We start from the raw sequence: 19,958 nt of genomic DNA on the forward strand, positions 1-19,958 counted from the left end.
AACCCAGAGCCAGGCGGCTGAGGAAAGGAATGACTAAGACCACCCCATGGCCCTCCCAGCAGCCTGTCCCGGGGAGGCACTGACTGCCCGGGCCCTCCCAGCAGCCTGTCCCGGGGAGGCACTGACTGCCCGGGCCCTCCCAGCAGCCTGTCCCGGGGAGGCACTGACTGCCCGGGCCCTCCCAGCAGCCTGCTGCCCGCAGGCTCCACCAAGACCCCTGGGCAGATCACGGGCTCTGTCTGCTTAAGGCCCAGAAATCAGATTTGCCCTCAGGATACCCCAGCCCAGCACCCCGCCTCCCACACCTGGCCCCAGATCACCTGTGCTAGTGAACATGCACCTGCGCTAGTGAACATGCACCTGCGCTAGTGAACGTGCACCTGCGCTAGTGAACGTGCACCTGCGCTAGTGAACATGTACCTGTGCTAGTGAACATGCACCTGCGCTAGTGAACATGCACCTGTGCTAGTGAACATGCACCTGCGCAGCAAAACAGGATCTTGTAAGCAAAAATACTCTACGCTTATAAAAATATCATTAGCAATAATATTAACATTATTCCCTTCATAAAAAGTAAACACACATATCCTTTCCAATTGAGATCGTGTGTCTTTGAAAAGGGAGATAATTTACAAAACGTATGAGTCAGAGGGAAGAAAGGAAGGGCTGAAGCCAATGGCCTTTTGCGAAATGTTTCACAGAAGGTAAAGTCTGTGAATATAAATTTTTTAACATGCTCTCAGCTTGCCTTACACCTGTTGCCATTACAACATCACACTCCTCCCAATAACAAATAACACTTTCTGCGCTTTTCGGAAGAAAAGTAGAATAAAATTTTCTCAGGGAGCATTTTAGAGAAGAGTTGAAATATAAATTCCTATCAGCTCAGCTGGAAGTACCAGGAGGCAAACCTGCCAGCTCACGGAGAAGTTAGACTCCTCCTGCCCCTCTGACAAAGGGCTCTTCCACCTGGACCAGGATCCAACTCCCCACAAAGTCCAGCCTCCTCTTTCCAGGCTAATCTCACCGTAACACAGTGTCTTCCCCACGCCGAAACCAAATGTGCGTTTTCCGCACACAGGCCCTGACCTGCCTCCGAAACAGCTCGGGAAGTCTCTTCTGCAAGCCACGGCCTGAGAGACCAGATTCCTTCGACTCTTAAAAGACTCCCTTCCACGTCCTCTCAGGGGCCCCTGGCCACCAGCCCTCAACACAGAAGCTGGGCTCTGATCACGCGAGGACAGAGCTAGGAAGCCTCCTGTCACAGCTGCACTCCACTGTCAGCCATTAATACATTAAAGCAGTTAATGCACCAGTCCAGCAGAAGGCAGAACCACATCAGATACTAGTTCTTTCATCTGTTCAACAAACACTGAAAGCCTCCTACGTGCCAGAAAATCAAGTCCTGAGTATCGATGTGTGCGAAGGAGTCAAACACGCAGGCCTGGGAATGCCATCCCCGGAGAGTCCTGCTTGCAAGGCCGGTCCCCGGCGGGTGCCTAGAATGTGGGTTTCCGGAGAGTTCCCACCATTCCCTGACTGATCTGGCTGACTCGGCGGGTCTACACTGTGCAGTGTGGTTCACCCTGGGCACCTGCTCTCCCCCTAGGAGGCTACATTTGGGCACATGCCAAGCAGAGAGTGTCCGTATGCCCAGTCCCCACTAACATTCTCGGTGCTGAGTCTCTAATGTGCTTCCCCAGTAGGCACAATGTTTCGGACAGGTCGTCCCAGCCCCATGCTGGAGTGATCCAGTGTGTCCTGTGTGACTCCGCCAGGAGAGGGCTTGGAAGCTCACCCCACTTCCTCTGGACTTTACCCCTTGATGGAGTCTCCTCTGCATCCTTGCCCTGTGAGGAATCACAGCCACGAGTGTGGCTCCGTGGGCTGGCCTTGGGGTCCCTTGACACAGATGGGGAAAAGTAGACAGGTAGACAGGGCCCTTCTGTTCACAGGGATGACAGTCTGGCAGCTGAGCCAACGTTCACCACATGCCAGGCAAGTGCACATTTACTGCTAACGAGGACCTGGGTGGCCACCATCACAGCACAGAACCAGGCTGGGCCTGGAAAACCACTTGGAGGGTGTCAGGCCTCAGCAGAGATGAGAGAGAGAGTTCAGGCACCATGCGACAGAGCCCCGGCGGCCCGAGGGAGCATGTCACATCCCAGAAATGAAAGAGGCCAGGGCAGCTGAAGGGCAGTGAGGAAGCTGCGGCTAAGGTAGGAGGAGACTGTTCCGAGGCTGGAAGGCCATGTCCGAGGCAGCGGTGAGGCCCAGGCAATGCTCTCAAATGCAGGTAATGAAATGCAAATGGGGGCCACTGCAGGTAAGAGATTTGCATCACAGAAAGATGATGTAGAAACAACGGAATGAGGCCAAAGAGGATGCAGGGGTATCATTCATGAGGCAACTGCCGTAATCCAGGCAAAGTGACCACACGCGCTTCCCACGGAAGACAAAGTCAACCCCAACTGTCCGCACTGCCTTCTGCTGAGCTGACTGATCAGCTCGTGCACCTGAACGTAGGACTTGCCATTTATTCCTATTAGCTCATTCATTTGATTGGTTCCCGGCTGGCAATGCAGGCAGTTGAACCCGTTCTGAATCCTGATTGTGCCTTCTATCACATTCGCTGTCCCTCCCAGCTGAGAGGCACTGGCTAAACAGATCCCCTTGACGTCTTCACTGCAGTCTCTGCAAAGAGGAGGGAAGGGCAGGGCCAATGACGGGGCTCTGCAGCAGCTCTCAGAAAGTGCCCTCAGAGCACAAAGGTGTCAAATTCGATGAAGCCTTGTTTAAGCCCCTGCTTTCCTACCTGCCAGGTTCATTTCTCTGATCTCCTGTGTCCCCATCTGTGAAATGGAGAGAGGAAGAGCTCCATTGCAAGGGTACAGAGGGTATTGAGTTACTGTGTCTAAAAGAACCTAAGACAACATCCATACAAAATGCAAACCCAACCTCCCCCCAATTCTGCACCTTCCATGACATGTCGGCCACGAAACAGTGGTTTAAGGCTGAAGGCTCCCAACCCAGCCAGGCCAGAGGAACCAGTGCCTCTGTAAACCACCAGAAACATGGCTGTCACTTGTCTTCAGACACAGACCAAGCAGCAGAGTAAAGCGGCCGCACCAGCAGGAGGCGGCCATCCATGGTCACTCCCAGATGCACACTGCGAGGAGCAGAGCCGTCATGAACGCCGGCGCGGGAGGGGGACAGCCAGTAAGCCAACGAGAAGAGAAGCAACCGTAGCACAAGCAGTCAGGCTGGAAAGGCTCCAACTGCGGGATTTCAACCAAGTCACATTCTGGTAAAGGCGAAACTATGGAGACAGTAAAAAGCCCGGGGGTTGGGTGGAAGGGGATGACCAGGCAGGGCACGAGGGTGTTCAGGGCAGGGGATGACACTGTATGACACTTTCTTGGTGGACTCGTCAATGCACACCTTTCAAAACCCACACCTTTCAAAACCTACAACACAAAAAGCCAACTCTGGTGTAAACTATGGACTTGAGCTGACAATAATGTATCGATATTGATTTCTCAATTGTAACACATATGCCTCACTAAAGTCACTGAGGGGAGATGCTAATCGCAGGGAGGCTGGGGCTGAAGGAGGACGCTGAGGAACGCATGGGGCCTCTCCACCTCCTGCTCGATTTTTCTGCAAAGCTGACACTGCTCTAAAAAGCCAAACTCCATTAATTTAAAAAAATACTCAATTCATCCAAAGAAGGTAGGGAAAAAAGAACAAATAAGAAAAGATGAAACAAATAGAAAATAAATAGGAAAATGGCAACCTAAACTCCAACCATATAAATAATTAGGTTGGACAGATCAGATGAATATATATGTGTGTGTGTATATATATGTATATGTAAAAAATATATATACACACATATATATGGTCTAAGCACACACTAAAAAGTTAAGAAAGCAAACTCCAAGAATAAACTATCTACAAGAGTATATTTTAAATAAAACATATATTTTGTGACCAGGCGCGGTAGCACATGCCTGTAATCCCAGCACTTTGGGAGGCCGATGTGGGCAGATCCGTTGAGCCCAGGAGTTCAAGACCAGCCTGGGAAACATGGCGAAACCCCATCTCTACCCAAAAAATATAAAAATTAGCCAGGTTGGTGGCACCTATAGTTCCAGCTACTCAGGAGACTGAGGTGGAAGAATCACTTAAGCCTGGGAGACAGAGGTTGCAGTGAGCTAAGATCATACCACTGCACTTCAGCCTGGGCAACAGAGTGAAGCCCTGTCTCAAAAAAAAAAAAAAAAAATATATATATATATACACACACACACACACACACACACACACACACATAATATATATACACACACACACATACACACACATACACACATATATAGTGACTCTGTTTCACATTTTGGCAATTCTCTTAATATTTCAAACTTTTTCATTATCATTACATCTTTTATGGGGATCTGTGATGAGTGGTCTTTGATGTTACTATCGTAATTGTTTTGAGGCACCACAAACCACGTCATGTAAGACAGCAAACTTAATCAATAAACGTTTTGTATGTGTTCCAACTGCCCTGCTGACCAGCAGTTCCCCATCTCTCTCTCTCTCCTCAGGCCTTCCTATTTTCTGAGACACAACAATATTGATATTAGGCCAAGTAAAAACCCTATAATGGGTTAAGTAAAGAAAGAGTTGGACGTTCTCTCACTTTAAATCAAAAGCCAGAAAGATTACGCTTGGTGAGGAAGGCATGCAAAAAGCTGAGACAAGCCAAAAGGTAAGCCTTTTTTTTTTTTTTTTTTTTTTTTTTTTGCCAAGCAGCCAGGTTGTGAAATGCAAAGGAAAAGTTCTTGAAGGAAATTAAAAGTGCTACTCCAGTGAACACACGAATGTTAAGAAGGCAAAACCGGCTTCTTGCTGATGTGGACAAAGTTTCAGTGGTCTGGATAGAAGACCGAAACAGCTACAACATTTTCCTAAGCCAAAGCCTAGTCCAGAGCAAGACCCTAACTCTCTTGAATTCTATGGAGGCTGAGAGAAGTGAGGACGTTACAGAAGAAAGGGTGGAAGCTAACAGAGGTCGGTTCATAAGGTTTAAGGAAAGAAGCCGTCTCCAACGCATAAAAGTGCACGGTGAGGCAGCAGGTGCCGAGGGAGAAGCTGTAACACATTCTCCAGAAGATCTAGTCAAGATAATTGATGAAGGTGGCTACTCTAAACAACAGATTTCCCTGGAAGAAGACGCCATCTATGACTTTCATTGCTAGAGCGGAGGAGTCAGTGCCTCACTTGAAAGCTTCAAAGGACCAGCTGACTCTCTTGTTAGGGACTAAAGCAGCTGGTGACTTCAAGTTAAAGCCAATGCTCACTTACCATTCTGAAACTCTAGGGCCCTTAAGAAGCACGCTCTATAAATGGAACAACAAAGCCTGGATGACAGCACATTTGTTTACAGCAGGGTTTACCAAGTATTTTAAGCCCACTGTTGAGACCTACTGCTCAGAAAGAAAGATTTTGTTCAAAATATTCCCGCTCATGGACAACACACCTGGTCCCGCAAGAGCTCTGATGGAGACGTGCAGGAAGATGAAAGTTGTGTTCATGCCTGCTGATGCAATATTCATTCTGCAGACCATGGATCAAGGAGTACTTTCAACTTTCAAGTCATTATTTGAGAAATATACTTGATAAGGCTATAGCTGCCATAGACAGTGATTCCTCTGATGAACTGGGCAAAGTCCATTGAAAACCTTATGGAAAGGACCTGCTTTTCTAGATGCCATTAAGAAATTTGTGATTCATGGGAAGAGGTCAAAACACCAACATTAACAGGAAGTTTGAAGTTGATTCTAACATTTGTGGATGACTTTGAGGGGTTCAATACTTCAGTGGAGGAAGTAACTACACATATGGTGGAAATAGAAAGAGAACAGAATTAGAAACAGAGTCTGAATATGTGCCTGAATTACTGCAGTCTCACAGTAAAATTTGAATGGATAAGAATATGCTTCTTATGAATGACGGAAAAAAGTGGTGTTTTGTTTGTTTGTTTGTTTTCCAGAATGACTGGACTCCAAGACTGGACTTTGTTTCTTGAGACGGAAGCTATTCCTGAAGAAGATGCTGTGAACATTGTTGAAATGACAACAAAGGATTTAGAACACTCCACAAGCCTAGCTGATAAAGCAGTGGCAGGGTTTGAGAGAACTGACTGGGGTTTTGAAAGAAGTCCTACTGTGGATAAAGTGCCATCAAATAGCTCGGCAAGCTACAGAGCACTCTTCCAGGAAAAGAAGGCTCCGTTGACACAGCAAACTTCAAACTGTTGTCTTAATTTAACGAATTGCCACAGCCACCCCAACTTCAGCAACCACCACGCTGATCAGTCTGCAGCTGTCCACACGAGAAAAGACCCCCCCACCGAGAAAAAGATTACAACTTGCTGAAGGCTCAGATGATCATTTGCATTTTTTAGCAATAAAGTAGTTTTGAATTCAGGTATGTAGGCTTTTTAGACACAATGCTACTGTATGTTAATAAATTAAAGTATAATATAACTTTTACATGCATTGAGAAAGCAAAACACTTGTGTGGCTAGTTTTATTATGATAGGTGCTTTCTTACGGTGGTTTGGAATCAAACATGCATTATCTCCAAGGTATACCTATAAAAACCATTTGTCTTGCAAAGAAAGAAGAGTCTCTTTATTTGCTGTGTACAGAAAATCCTAAGGCATCTACTAACAAGCTCCTAGCAATAATAAGTGACTCTAGCAAGATTACTAGAAACAAGTAGGGTATTTTCCAAAAGTGGCCACATTGTCTCCCGTCCCACATGCTCTTTCAGGAGGGGACTATGCCACTCCGGCATCGAGAGATGGAGGCTAATTTCGCCCTCTTTGAATTAGAATAGGCTTGTGACTGCTGCCACCAAAAGCGTACAGGGGGCACGACTTCTGAGTACAGCGTGTGACTTCTGAGGCTCAGTCACGAAAAATGCAGCTTCCCCCTTGTTTGCGGACAGAGTCTCACCGGGAGCCTTGAACCATCCAGCGACAGGTCTGACTATCCCAAGGCCACCATGCCATGAGGACACTCAGTGCGTGGAGAGGCCAGGAGTGGGCGATCCAACCCAAAATCCTACTCTTAGAGTCACGCAGGCCCAGGGCGCCAGGCTCTTAAATGAACGGGAGTCTAGATGCTTCCAGCCCCCACCCGAGATTCCAGACATCATGGTACACAAATGAGCCGTCCACACCAGGCCCCAACGGAGATCCTGACCCACAGAACCCGAGAGCACAAAGGCTCAGCTGCTTCCAGTCGGGGGGTTTGGGAGTCATCTGTTAGGCAGCAGCGCCTGGGAAACTGTCCGTTTGCAAAAATCAGCTGTATTTGTATATACCCCTAGTATATCAATCCCAAATTGATTTACTACAAATCAATAGTAAAAAATCCAAAAATAAAAAATACCAACAAAGCTATACCATTTGAAGTAACATCAGAAAAAAACAAAATATTCAGAAATAAATTTAACAAAGTATGAGCAATACCCCACACCAAAAACTGCAAAATGTTTGTGAGGATAAATTAAAGAATACCTAAAGAAATATACTATGCTCACAGATAAGAAGACTCGATATTTGTTAATATTGTCAATATGAGGGAAACTGACATACAAATTCCACATATTCTCATTCAAAATCTCAATAGGCTTTTTTTTTTGGTAGGAAATGGCAAATAACAAACTTTATATAAAAATGCCAAGGACCAAAATTACTTAAGATAATTTTTAAAAAGAACAAAGAGGATGGTCTTACCCAACACCATGAAAATCTGCAGTAATGAAGACAGTGTGAACCGGATTAAGATCCATTCGTAGGTCAATGGGACAAAACAGGGTGTCCAGAAACAGACACACACTTATACAATCATCTAATTTTCAGCAAAAGTGAAATAGGACAAAACTGTTTTCAATAAATGGCATGTTGTTCACCAGGATATTTGTAGAGGAAAAAAATGAACCCTGACATCTTCCTTACACCATATACAGAAATTAAGTCAAGCTAGGTTGTAGACCTAAAACTAAAAACTAAAATTATCAATCATAACATGGGTATAAATCTTGGCATTGTGGAGGTAGGCAGGACACAGAAAACTATTACGACAAAAGAAAAAAAATGATAAATTGATTTTATCAAAGTTGAAACTGTTGGCTCATAGAAGACGCCATTAATGAAATGAACTGACAAGTCACAGGACTCAAAAGCATGCTCAAAAGATCTATCTTGACAAAGGACTGCTATTGGAATTGGAACAAATGAAGACCCTGCGGGGGATGCAATGTTGGAGAAATCGCATTCTGACGTGGTACGGCCAGAACTTAACAGGCATCTAGAAGAAGATGTGGACATGAATGTTCCCAGAAATGTTATTCACAAGAGCCCAAGACCAGAAACAGCCTCGGCTGCCACCAACAGGAGGACGGATAAACTGTGATAGATTCACACGGTGGAATACTACTTAGTAATCAAAAGGAATCTACTATTCATTCAGGCAACCACATGGATTCTTATGGTTTTCAATGCTATTGTAAATTGAATTTTTTAATTTTCATTTTTAAATTGCTTGCTGCTCAATGATTAATTCTTAATGAACCTTCTGTCACAGGCCAGTAACTAACACATTCTTATCTGTTTAATAAACCTTTCTAAAATCTTGGCAGGAGTCCTCAATTTTATTGACTGGGACTCTGAAATCACCTACCTAAGATTCTTCCCCACAGGGACACAGTTGAGCTGGCATCTGGGGCAGGTGTGGATTTGACACATCTAAACGGACTCGGCGCTCCACGCATTCATTCTCCTACCCCAGGCCTCCACCAAGCGCTCCAATGCCCTGTCCAGGTGAAGACTCTGCTTCTTGACGTATACAACAAATGCCAAATCACAGCTCAGTTGGAGTGCACTTTCTCTCTGCCACCTTCCTGGGCATCAGACCAGTCCTTCCTTTGTTACTCTCTTTCAGATAATGACATCCCTGGGGCTTAGTCCATTCCAAGTTCCAGCTGCCTGAGCTCATGGCAGAGGCTCCTGAGCTGTCCTCAACTGCCTTTGGCAGGCCCCCTCTGTGAACAAGCACTGTAAGGAGCCGCACGTCTCCCCAGCTTGGTGTGCAGGATAGGGTTTCCCCCAGCTACCCTGTCGCCTCCATGGTGTTAACACCAATGGTCAACTCACACCAGCCCTACCTGAAGGCTAACACCTGCTGGCAGGCAGAGTCCACTCCAGCCTGAGCCACGGGCCTGGCCGTTTCCTGACCTTTCTCTAAATAAGTCACAACGCCACTGCGTTTCTGGCCTTTTCTCTGACAAGTTCCAAGACAATTTAGTCACTTTCCCCAATATTCCTATCACTTCCATGCCACCGACCAGTTCTTAGAATTCAATAATTCTTCCCCAAGGAAAGGAAATGTAAATGACTAATTATAAAAGGCAACGGTTCTTTTCTACTCAAAGAAGCCGTCCCGTTAAGTAATGAATCTACGAGTAATAGTATGACTTCGGGGTAGGCAAATATGGAAGCTGTAATTCAAGAAGTCATAGCGAACCGACAACCTTGGGGCGAGTGCTGTTAGTGAAATGAAAAGACTGGCAGAAGTGCAAGAATAATCCCCTAAAAGCCTGAGAGGGCCTCATCCAGCCTGAACTTTATATATATTTTTATATATATATATATTTATATATATATATATAAAATTTTTTTTGAGATGGAGTCTGGCTCTGTCGCCCCAGCTGGAGGGCAGTGGCTCAATCTCGGCTCACTGCAACCTGTGTCTCCTGGGTTCAAGCAATTCTCCTGCCTCGGCCTCCCGAGTAGTTGGGATTACAGATGCGTGCCACCACGCCTGGCTAATGTCTGTATTTTTAAAAGAGACAGGGTTTTACCATGTTGGCCAGGCTGGTCTCAAACTCCTGGCCTCAAATGATCCACCCGCCTCGGCCTCCCAAAGTGCTGAGATTACAGGCGTGAGCCACCGTGCCCAGTCCAGAACTTCTCACTGGATACCCAGTTTAAACTCCCAGGGAGAGGGAGGGGCTGAAACAGCACTAGTTCAGCAGCTTCCACTGCCCAGAAAGCGCACACTCAAAGCCAGTTATCTTCAGGCCCCGAAGCCAACGTGCTGTGTTAAAGCAAATCCTTCTTAAAGAAGGGTTCCATCAGCTGGAATCGGCCCAGGTGTATTTCTGTGATCTACACGAAAAATCATCCCCAAAACATAGCTACTAATACCAAATAGCATTAAAAGGACATCCATGAAACCACCGAAAGAAACAGCCCACCAAATTTTTTTTTTTAATTAAGTGACTGGAACCCTCACAGTGTACTTGGTAGAGAAGAAGAAAACAAACAAACAAAAAAACCTGGTCTTCTCATTCTGGCACCAGCTACTCTGCCAGCTGGTTGGGGAGCCACAAAGGACCCTCCCTCCAACCTCACACCCCAGGTCACTACAGAAAAACCAGAGCCCCGGAAACCCACACACGGTCAACCTGTGCACACCCACCCACCTCACATCACCCAGAGAACGACACACACAGAGTGAAACTCAGGCAAATGGGCAGAAAGCCCAGCCGGGAAAGAAAATGAAAAATAAAGACAAGAATGCAAAGAAATTATTTCTCCAAATTAAGCTTATCTGAATTTTTTTAAAGTACTTACAATCAAAGCTACCACACAACTGAGGAAGACAGCACAGAAATTCTGTCCTTAACATTGAGGATTAGTCCCCATGAGGCTTAAATGGGAGGTTCAAGGTCATCACTGCCGCACTGAGTGGTACCCCACTTTGAGGGCAACCCACCCCGGCCCTACCTCACACCCGTTTGCCCACAAGCCAGCCTGGGCACCCTCCTGCGCTGTGGAAACTTGACCAGATGGTCTGCCGTGCCAGATCCAAGACACTTATTGCACCACAAAATACAGGACTTTTCTCACAACCTCATTCACTCTCAAGATGAAACCGTCCAGCTGGAGTCAGTAACAGGGTCACGCAGGTGGAAAATGTTGAGCCCAGATCCAGTGACTGCAAGTGCAGGATTCCTATGCAATGCTTCTTACTGTGGTGCCACAAAGGTTCTTCCCAGGCGGAACTGTCCATGCAGCGGCATCTCCCAGTGGTGGTAACCACTGAAAAGCTCCCCAGACATTCCTAATGAGGCAGTAGGGCACCCCACCGCTGCCACCACTCCACACCGGGCACTTGCTCCGCATGGCCAACAAGGTCTACAGCTGGCCTCGGTGTTCTTGCACCTGCCCGCCAATGCCTGTCCCGCCACCACCTAGTTTAGGCTCCTGTTTGGGTCCTAGGTGAAACTCCCCTCCTTCATCCAAATACAGCCCACATCCCACTGCAAGCGTAGACGTCCCTCAGGGCAGTGCAAATGACCTCGATTTGTTGTTCACATGACCGGCAGGTCAGCAATGGGTTTCCAGGCATTACTTGCTGGACAGGGCATCTCCCCTAAGACCAGCACATCTGGAAATGTAGCTGCTTTGCCTTTTCCCCCAACACCAAATGCCCCCGAGTAAAAAGACTGTCTCTTGGCTGGGCGTAGTGGCTCATGTCTGTAATCCCAGCACTTTGGGAGGTCGAGGAAGGTGGATCACGAGGTCAAGAGATCAAGACTATCCTGGCCAACATGGTGAAACCCCGTCTCTACTAAAAATATAAAAATTAGCCGGGCGTGGTGGCGTGTGCCTGTAGTCCCAGCTACCCGACAGGCTGAGGCAGGAGAATCGCTTGAACCCGGGAGGCAGAAGTTGCAGTGAGCCAAGATCGTGCCACTGCACTCCAGCCTGGCGACAGAGCAGGACTCCATCTCAAATAAAAGAAAAGAAAAAGACTGTCTCTTAGACACCTAGCAGGAAGGGCATCGATCCACCAGAGATGAGTGATGAGGCCCGAGTATCTGGGGAGGGTCACAAGGACACTTTCCAGAGCTGTCAAACATCAACCCAGCTTCCCAGCCTCAAGCTCCAGCACACACTCCTACTCCCTAAGCACTCTGAGTGATCCCACACCATGGAGTCTCAATTTAGTCTAGAATGCTCTTCTAAATCTGCTAATCCCCCACCCAGACCTTGGTCTACCTGGCTCCTGGTAACTGCTGGCATTGCTGTTCTTACAGATGTTCTGTGCAGGCTGGAAAAGAATGAATATTCTCTGTGTGCTGGATATGGGGGTCTAGATATGTCCATTTGGCCAAACTGTGCAGTGTGCGTCCTCCCAGATCTTGCTAATTCTTACCTGCTCGATCTACTGTATTAGTCCGTTTTCATACTGCTATAAAGCACTGCCCGAGACTGGGCAACTCATAAAGGAAAGAGGTTTAATTGACTCACAGTTCACCATGGCTGGGGAGGCCTCAGGAAGGAGAAGTACCGAGCAAAGTGGGGGAAGAACCCCTTATAAAACCTCAGATCTCATGAGAACTCGCTCACTATCGGGAGAACACCATGGGGGAGACCACCCCATGGTCCCATCACTTCCACCTGGTCTCTCCTTTGACACGTGGGGGATTATGGGGATTACAATTCAAGGTGAGATTTGGGTGGCGGCACAAAGCCTAACCATATCACCTACTAATCAATGAGAGACAGGAAGGCTGGTGCTGGACTGTGTGGGTCTAAATCCCAACGCTGCAACTAACTAGCCACAAAATGGGAAGTGCCTTATGGGTGGTTGTGAGGGAAAATGAACTAATATTACAACGAAGCACTCAGAACAGTGTCTGGCACTGACAACCGCCACCCCTCTCCCATCATACTTATGTACATGTGCAGAAATATGGGGTCAAGGTCATGCATTCCAGATTAACTTTTCCCTGGTAAACGTATCCACTGACAGTGATACTCTTTGTCTCTAGGAATGTTTTTTGCCTTAAAAATCTATCTCATTTAATACCTCCATGGCTATTACACAGCTACATATGGGCTACAGAGCTACATAACTATTACTTTGGTTAATATTCTTCTGTTGCATATCCTTTCTACTTGTCTTCTTGTGGTTTAGGTGTCTTGCAAGCAGCAAATAGCTGGATTCTGTTTTTAAATCTAATCTGACTGGACAGCTATTTTTCTTCAGAAGATGAGACACATTATTCTCCTTTTTTCTGGCCTTTCTTCTTTCCTATGAGACTTTCTCTTCTCTTTCTTATTCAGTGGCTTCACTCTCATGTCTCTATAGGTAATTTCTTTCAACTCATCTTTCTGGAGATTTGTTTATTATTAACAACATCTCATCAATGCTGAAAAAATCCCAGCCATAGCTTTACAAATATTGACTTTCCTCCACTACATTTTCTCTTTCTAGTTCTATTTTTTAAATTCTATCTTTCACGTCTTAATCTGCTGTATTTTCAGTATCTCTCTGTGTTGCCCAGTCGGTAATTTTCTCAGCACTACATTCAATTCTAAATAACTCTCTCTTCTCTTTTGTCTAATGAGATTTAAATTTCAGTGACTCTGATTTTGACTGCTGGAAGTTCTCTTTGGTTCCTTTTAAAATCTGTGACTTCTGGCCGGGCACGGTGGCTCAAACCTGTAACCCCAGCACTTTGGGAGGCTGAGGCAGGCAAATCACAAGGTCAAGGGATTGAGACCATCCTGGCCAACATGGTAAAAGTACAAAAATCAGCCAGGCATGGTGGTGCGTGCCTGTAATGCCAGCTACTCAGGAGGCTGAGGCAGGAGAATCACTTGAACCTGGGAGGTGGAGGTTGCAGTGAGCCGAGATCGCGCCACTGCACTCCAGCCTGGGCAACAGCGAGACTCCATCTCAAAAAAAAAAAAAAAATCTGTGAGTTCTTTCTTCAGAGTCTTTATTTTAAAACTGTTTATTTCTCCTTAATGTTTCAAAGTTACACATTGTCTGGTTCCTTTCAAATCGCTGTTCTAGTGTCTCAGGTCTCTGGGTACAAATCCTCCTAATGAGAGTAATCGCTAACATTTATTCCCGGCGCACTCCTTCTCCGCTTGGTTTGTACTTCGTCTGCCGTGAGGTCATCTGCAGACGCCTCTTCCCATGGGAACGCCACAGGCCTGTGGCAGGAGATCATCCCTCCAGGGCAGAAGTTCTCAGAGGGTAGCCAGCCAACTGCTGGGGGTCACCAGACCTTTCAAGGGGTCTGTTACATTGAAACTGCTGTCATAGTAACACGAAGGCATGATTCACCTTCCTCATGGTGCTGACATTTGTGCCGGTAGTACACAGGCAGCGGTGGGTAAAACTGCGGGCATGCTGGCAGCAGGCAGGGCAGTGCCCTCACCACACTCACCGTCACTGTCTTCCCAATAGCACATGCTCACGGTGTGAAAACGAAAGGCTGTTTCGCTTAAGGATGCCCTGGATGCGGCGGGAAAGGTCACTCATCTTACTATTAATATTGTGTTCAGCCTCAGCCCTGAACGACAGGCGGGAAGAACACGGAAAGCCCGAGGGGCAAATCCAGAAACAGAGGCTTCAAGGAGAGCACTTGGTGCGCGGGCTTCAGTTGTGAGCTGAACTGAACACTTTCTTCAAGAAACATCATGTTTACATGAAAGAAGGACTAGCAGACAAACCAGTTATTCAAACATGGGTCTCTGGAAGATATTTTCTCAAAAATGAATGAGGTCGGCCTGTCACTTCAAAAGAAACAAGGAACTGTGTTTGTTGCCAATGATAATACCTGAGGTTTTAAATTAAAATCTGAATTTTGGAAGACTTTTGTCTGCCACCCTGGGCCTGACAGCTGTTTCTTATGAGATGGTGGGTCTAAATCCCACTTATAATACTAACAAATTTGATCATACAATGAAACGTATCAACATTTAAAAGATCCGTACACCTCAGTCAGCCAATATTTTCCAAATCGCCAATGAATGATGCTACAGAGCCAATATATGGGTAAAAGATCCTATCGAAGTATAAGACAGGCCATCAACTTTAATGTAACTGAGTATAAAACATTCACTGATCAGGTTTCAGATTTCATATCGCAACTAACCTTTTTTAAGAAACTACCATTTGTTGAATAGTATAGCATTAATGAAAAAAGAATCCAAAATTCCCTGAAAAGGCTATTAAAACACTTCCTGGCCACACATGGTGGCTCATACCTGTAATCCCAACACTTTGGGAGGCTGAGGCAGGCGGAGCACTTGAGGTCAGGAGTTTGAGACCAGTCTGGCCAACATGGTGAAACCCTGTCTCTAACAAAAACACAAAAATTACCCGGGTGTGGTGGTGTGTGCCTGTAATTCCAGCTACTCAGGAGGCTGAGGCAGGAGAATGGCTTGAACCTGGGAGGCAGAGGTTATAGTGAGCTGAGACTGCACCACTGCCCTCAAGCCTGGGAGACAAAGCGAGACTTCATCTCAAAAAAAAAAAAAAAAAAAAAGACACTTCCTTTTCCAACTACATATCTAGATAATGCTGGATTTTTTTCACATTCTTCGGCCAAAACAAAAACTACCACAACAAATTGAATGTAGAAGTAGATATGAGAATTCTTCCCCTATGAAGTTAGACATTAAGGAGATTTGCAAAAATGTAAAACAATGCCTTTCTTCTCACTAAACATTTTTATTTTGAAAAATGCAATTTACCATAAAAATATTACTTATAATAATACATAATGGGTTTTTCGTTGTTTTTTTAAATAAATTACTAAGTATTTTTAATTTTCTCTATTTGAATTTCTAATATGGCAGTTATCAAGAGAATTAACCCCACACAAACAAAAGCTCTTCGAACTCTTAATAACGTTTGGAATGCAGAGTCCAAGGCACACAGGCCTGGGCGTGTCCACGGCAGAGGTCGTGTCTCTGCTCTGGGCAGCTCTTGATCTTCCTGCACGGGACTGGCTTCTGTGATCGCACCTTGCCAGGGCAGGAAAGCCTGCACTCCTAGCCATGAGGCGGCCTGACAATTCCCTCCAGTTCACTAGCGTCAGCCAGTGGAGTCAGCGCTGTTCACTCCTGGAGGACCTCGCTGCTGCTCTTAAGGAGTCCCACAATGTGTGTTAAACAATCTTTGTTTAATACCGCGGATACGGTTTGGATCTGTGTCCCCACCCAAATCTCATGTTCAGTTGTAATTCCCCGTGCTGGAGGCGGGGCCTGGCTGGAGGTGACCGGATCATGGTGGGGAGGGGGGGCAGTTTCTAATGGGTTAGCACCATCCCTGCTAGCGCTGCATCAGGAGACCTGGTTGTTTAAAAGTGTGTGGCACCTCCCCCAACCCCTCCCTCCTGCTCCGGCCACGTAAGACGCACCAGCTTCCCCTTCACCTTCTGCCATGATTGAAAGTTTCCTGAAGCCTCCTCAGCTATGATTCCTGTACAGCTTGTGGAACAGTGAGCCAATTACACCTCTTTCTCTATAAATTACCCAGTCTCAGGTACTTCTTTAAGCAGTGCAAGAACAGACCAATTACCTAACGTTTCCAGGCATTTGTCGAGAGAAGAGTGGTTTGCTCTTTTTCCTAGTTTGCCGTCTATCTGAGGGCTAAAAGCCTCCTCTCCCAGCACTCTGTCCCTCGCCTCCATCAGCTGTCCTCTACCCCCTGCTCCATCCCACCAGGCTCTGAGCTTCTTGGGGACAGAGGGGTGATAATGATTCACACCCCAAAGTCTTCCGCCTCTCTGAGCACCTGTAGAGGGCAGGTGCTTCACACATTCTGGCCAAAATGACAAGGTTGATGAATTACTGAAAACAAGTAGAATATGGAATCTCAAATTGAGGCTCCAAGGTGAGTCAAAAACATAGTTATGACTATTCAGGACATCCAAAGATTAAAAAAAAAAAAAAAAAGATGTGGTTTCTGCCCTCTAGAACTTCCCCTGCAAATGGAACTCACTTCTATGTATTTCAGCCAGGAAAGGTCATAGAGCAGCCAACGTGGGTTTTAACACAAGCCATGTCACCTGGGCAATGGGCCTCATCTCTCTTGGTCTCAGCCTTGTGTGCTGGGTGTAACCGAGCTCCAACCTGTCCTGGGAATGCCCACGCCAGGAAGCACCATCACGGTGGAGACACTGTTAGTTCCTCACATTCATTCCCATGGTGACTACCCACCAATCACAGAAACTGTGGGGCTAGAGGCCCTTTAAGATCCTCTTCCGGGTGAGGAGGAGCCCCTGGCACACGGTTCCAGTTCAGCAGCTCCACTGAAGCCTCTGCAGCAATGGCGTGGACGGCTGCCACAGAGCTGATGAATAAACACGCCCGTGAAAGAGCACTGGGAACGACCGGCGGAGGCCAGGCTGAGCGCGCACTTCAGAAAACCAAGAGAGCGTTTCCCCAAGGGGTTCAATCAGGGTGAAGACGTGATGAAAAGGTTGCTTGAGGAAGATGGTTCCAGCAGTTTCAGGAAGAATGAAATGCAGATAGTAAGACCAAGAGTAGGGAAAGGAGCTAAGAGGCAGAAGCGGCCAGGTCCTCCGGGGGCGGACACGCCGGTCCGCATGTTGCCTTGGTTTTAAGTGAGTACATGGCCTCATACTTCTCTAAACTTAAAACAGCGGCAGTGCTTGTAAACACTGAACAGTCCCCAGGAGGAGCTCTGCTCGGGCGGCCTTATCTACGGGAATCACAGCTGAGCTGCCAAGTCCCCTGGATGGTGGGCACTGACATCCCTCAACTCTTGCTCCTGGGAGGATCACGTGGAATCCGTCGTGGCAGGTGAGAGAAAGATAAACAGCTGCCACGGGACGGCGATGTGCCATAAACACACACGCCAGGAAAGCATGATCCCTTACACTCATCCGCCCTGCCAATAAACCATTTCATCAGGCTACAAATCTCAGGTGAAAAATGAAAAGCCAGCATCGATTTCATTGTACAGTGGATTTTATTTACAAATAGAGGCCAGATAATCTTGTATTTAAATGGCACAAGTCCCATCACTCACCATCAGAGAAGTGACATTTGAAATTTATAAAGTTTTGGCCGGGCGCGGTGGCTCAAGCCTGTAATCCCAGCACTTTGGGAGGCCGAGACGGGTGGATCACGAGGTCAAGAGATCGAGACCATCCTGACTAACATGGTGAAACCCCGTCTCTACTAAGAAATACAAAAAAACTAGCCGGGCGAGGTGGCAGGCGCCTGTAGTCCCAACTACTCAGGAGGCTGAGGCAGGAGAATGGCGTGAACCCGGGAGGCGGAGCTTGCAGTGAGCTGAGATCTGGCCACTGCACTCCAGCCTGGGTGACAGAGCGAGAGTCTGTCTCAAAAAAAAAAAAAAAAAGAAATTTATAAAGTTTTACATTATGATTCAATCCTTTTTCTAAGAGGGCAAAAAGCCGAAAGGTCTAGGAGAAAGAATAAAATGTACGAAAATATTAGCAAAGGAGGGGAAATGATAAATTGGTGCTTGGGCCAAAATATGTCTCTAGTGGGCACATTTTTCTTTACAAGGAACAAAGTAAGTCACGAGGAGTCTGGACCAGCCAATAGATGCAAGGTTTCCATTCTCCAACTGTACGACAGACTTCTACTTTCTCCTTTTTCGTTCCTACATTATGAAAAGTAACAGCAAAAACCACGTATCTTTCCTTAACAGAACCTTTCAGCTAATATATTCAAACTAAGCCTGGAGTCTAAACCTTAGACCACAGGCTATAAAAGCCATATTCTGACGATTTCGAATCAAGTAGATGAGCTGAGACCTCTTCACTTAGGGGTATCAGGAACAACCTTTACCGCAATGGCTCAGGAAAAGTCAAGCCCTGCTAGGCAATGCAGATGACAAGTGGCAACCCCGCCTCTCTCAGATGAGGGCCCCCCTTTGAGCCGGGATAACAAGGATGCTGGTAGAACATGCAGAACCTCCCAGGAGGCCCAGCTCTCAGCAGAGGGCCACCTACATGTGAACACCTGTGACAGCCTTGGCATCTCGTTCCTCAGAAAACGATTATCCACCCAAACCGTGCTCTGGGCTTTCACCTTCCCCTGCCTGACAAGTCCTGCCTGCTCTGTCAGCAAAATTCACTGTCCCATGAAATCTACTATTTCCCACCTTTGGGGTCGAGTGCCTTCTGTCCCCTCATGCCATACTTACCCGTCTACCCTCCGCCCCCAGTGAGCTTCCGGAGCAGGCCTCACCCTTACTGGCCACTATTCCCAGGTGTGGAGCACAGCACCTCACAGGAAGCGGGTGTCTAGAAAGGATGTGCCAGCCTCAGATAAACTAAGACGCCCACACCCGCTCCAGGGCCTGTCCATCCCCCTCAGTCATTCCTCTGTAGTATCAGCTGGCTCCAGTCCTCATTCCTGACTCGCCTACCAACAAGGCCCTTCCCAGGCACTGTGTGGAATTCCGCCCCTACGCCGTTCCACAGGATCGGCCCTGTCACTGGGAGACCTGTGGCTTTTCTACAAAAATGTCAGCCACTAACCCTAGTTAGTCTCTGCAGAGACCCGCAGAGTCCCCACTGTGGTGCAGGGGACTCCTACCAGCTCATGTTGCTCTCCGGGAGCAGGCACGGCTGCAGCGCCCCACGCACGTGGAGCCCTGGCCACCAATACTTCAGGACCAGGGCTCACGGCCTGGTGTCAGAGACCAGGAGCTGCGGCCCCCGATCTGAGGCCCTTTAAGGGGGATCTCTCTTAGGACAGCCAGCCACACACACGCAGCTACCGTGAGCCTGTGCCCCATTTGGTGGTGGTGGCTACAGTCTGCAGGCAGCAGGGGATGAGACTCTGCACCTCCCTTCCTGCCGGGCCCTCAGCAGGACACGGTGACCGTGCCCAGAATGAGGGGCACACACACTGTGTCTCACGCTTCGTCAGCCCGGAGGGGTCTGTGCTGTTCCAGATGTAGGAAAGTGAGGCTTCAGGAGAGACTGCACGGCCACGCTGAGACTCAGGAGCAGCCCAAGGCCTCAAGCTCTCTTCACCGCACGGGCTGTGGATGTGG

The 19,958-nt window shown here is 47.3% G+C and overlaps 1 protein-coding gene across 4 annotated transcripts in view; it reads right to left on the bottom strand.

Moving 5' to 3' along the window:
• The window catches only part of TBC1D22A (TBC1 domain family member 22A), a 416,627-nt gene that overhangs the window by 176,614 nt on the left and 220,055 nt on the right, over positions 1 to 19,958 (bottom strand). The window lies entirely within an intron of this gene.

This window comes from Macaca mulatta, chromosome 10 (genome assembly GCF_049350105.2).
Source record: "Macaca mulatta isolate MMU2019108-1 chromosome 10, T2T-MMU8v2.0, whole genome shotgun sequence".
In the NCBI taxonomy this organism is placed as follows: Eukaryota; Metazoa; Chordata; class Mammalia; order Primates; family Cercopithecidae; genus Macaca; species Macaca mulatta.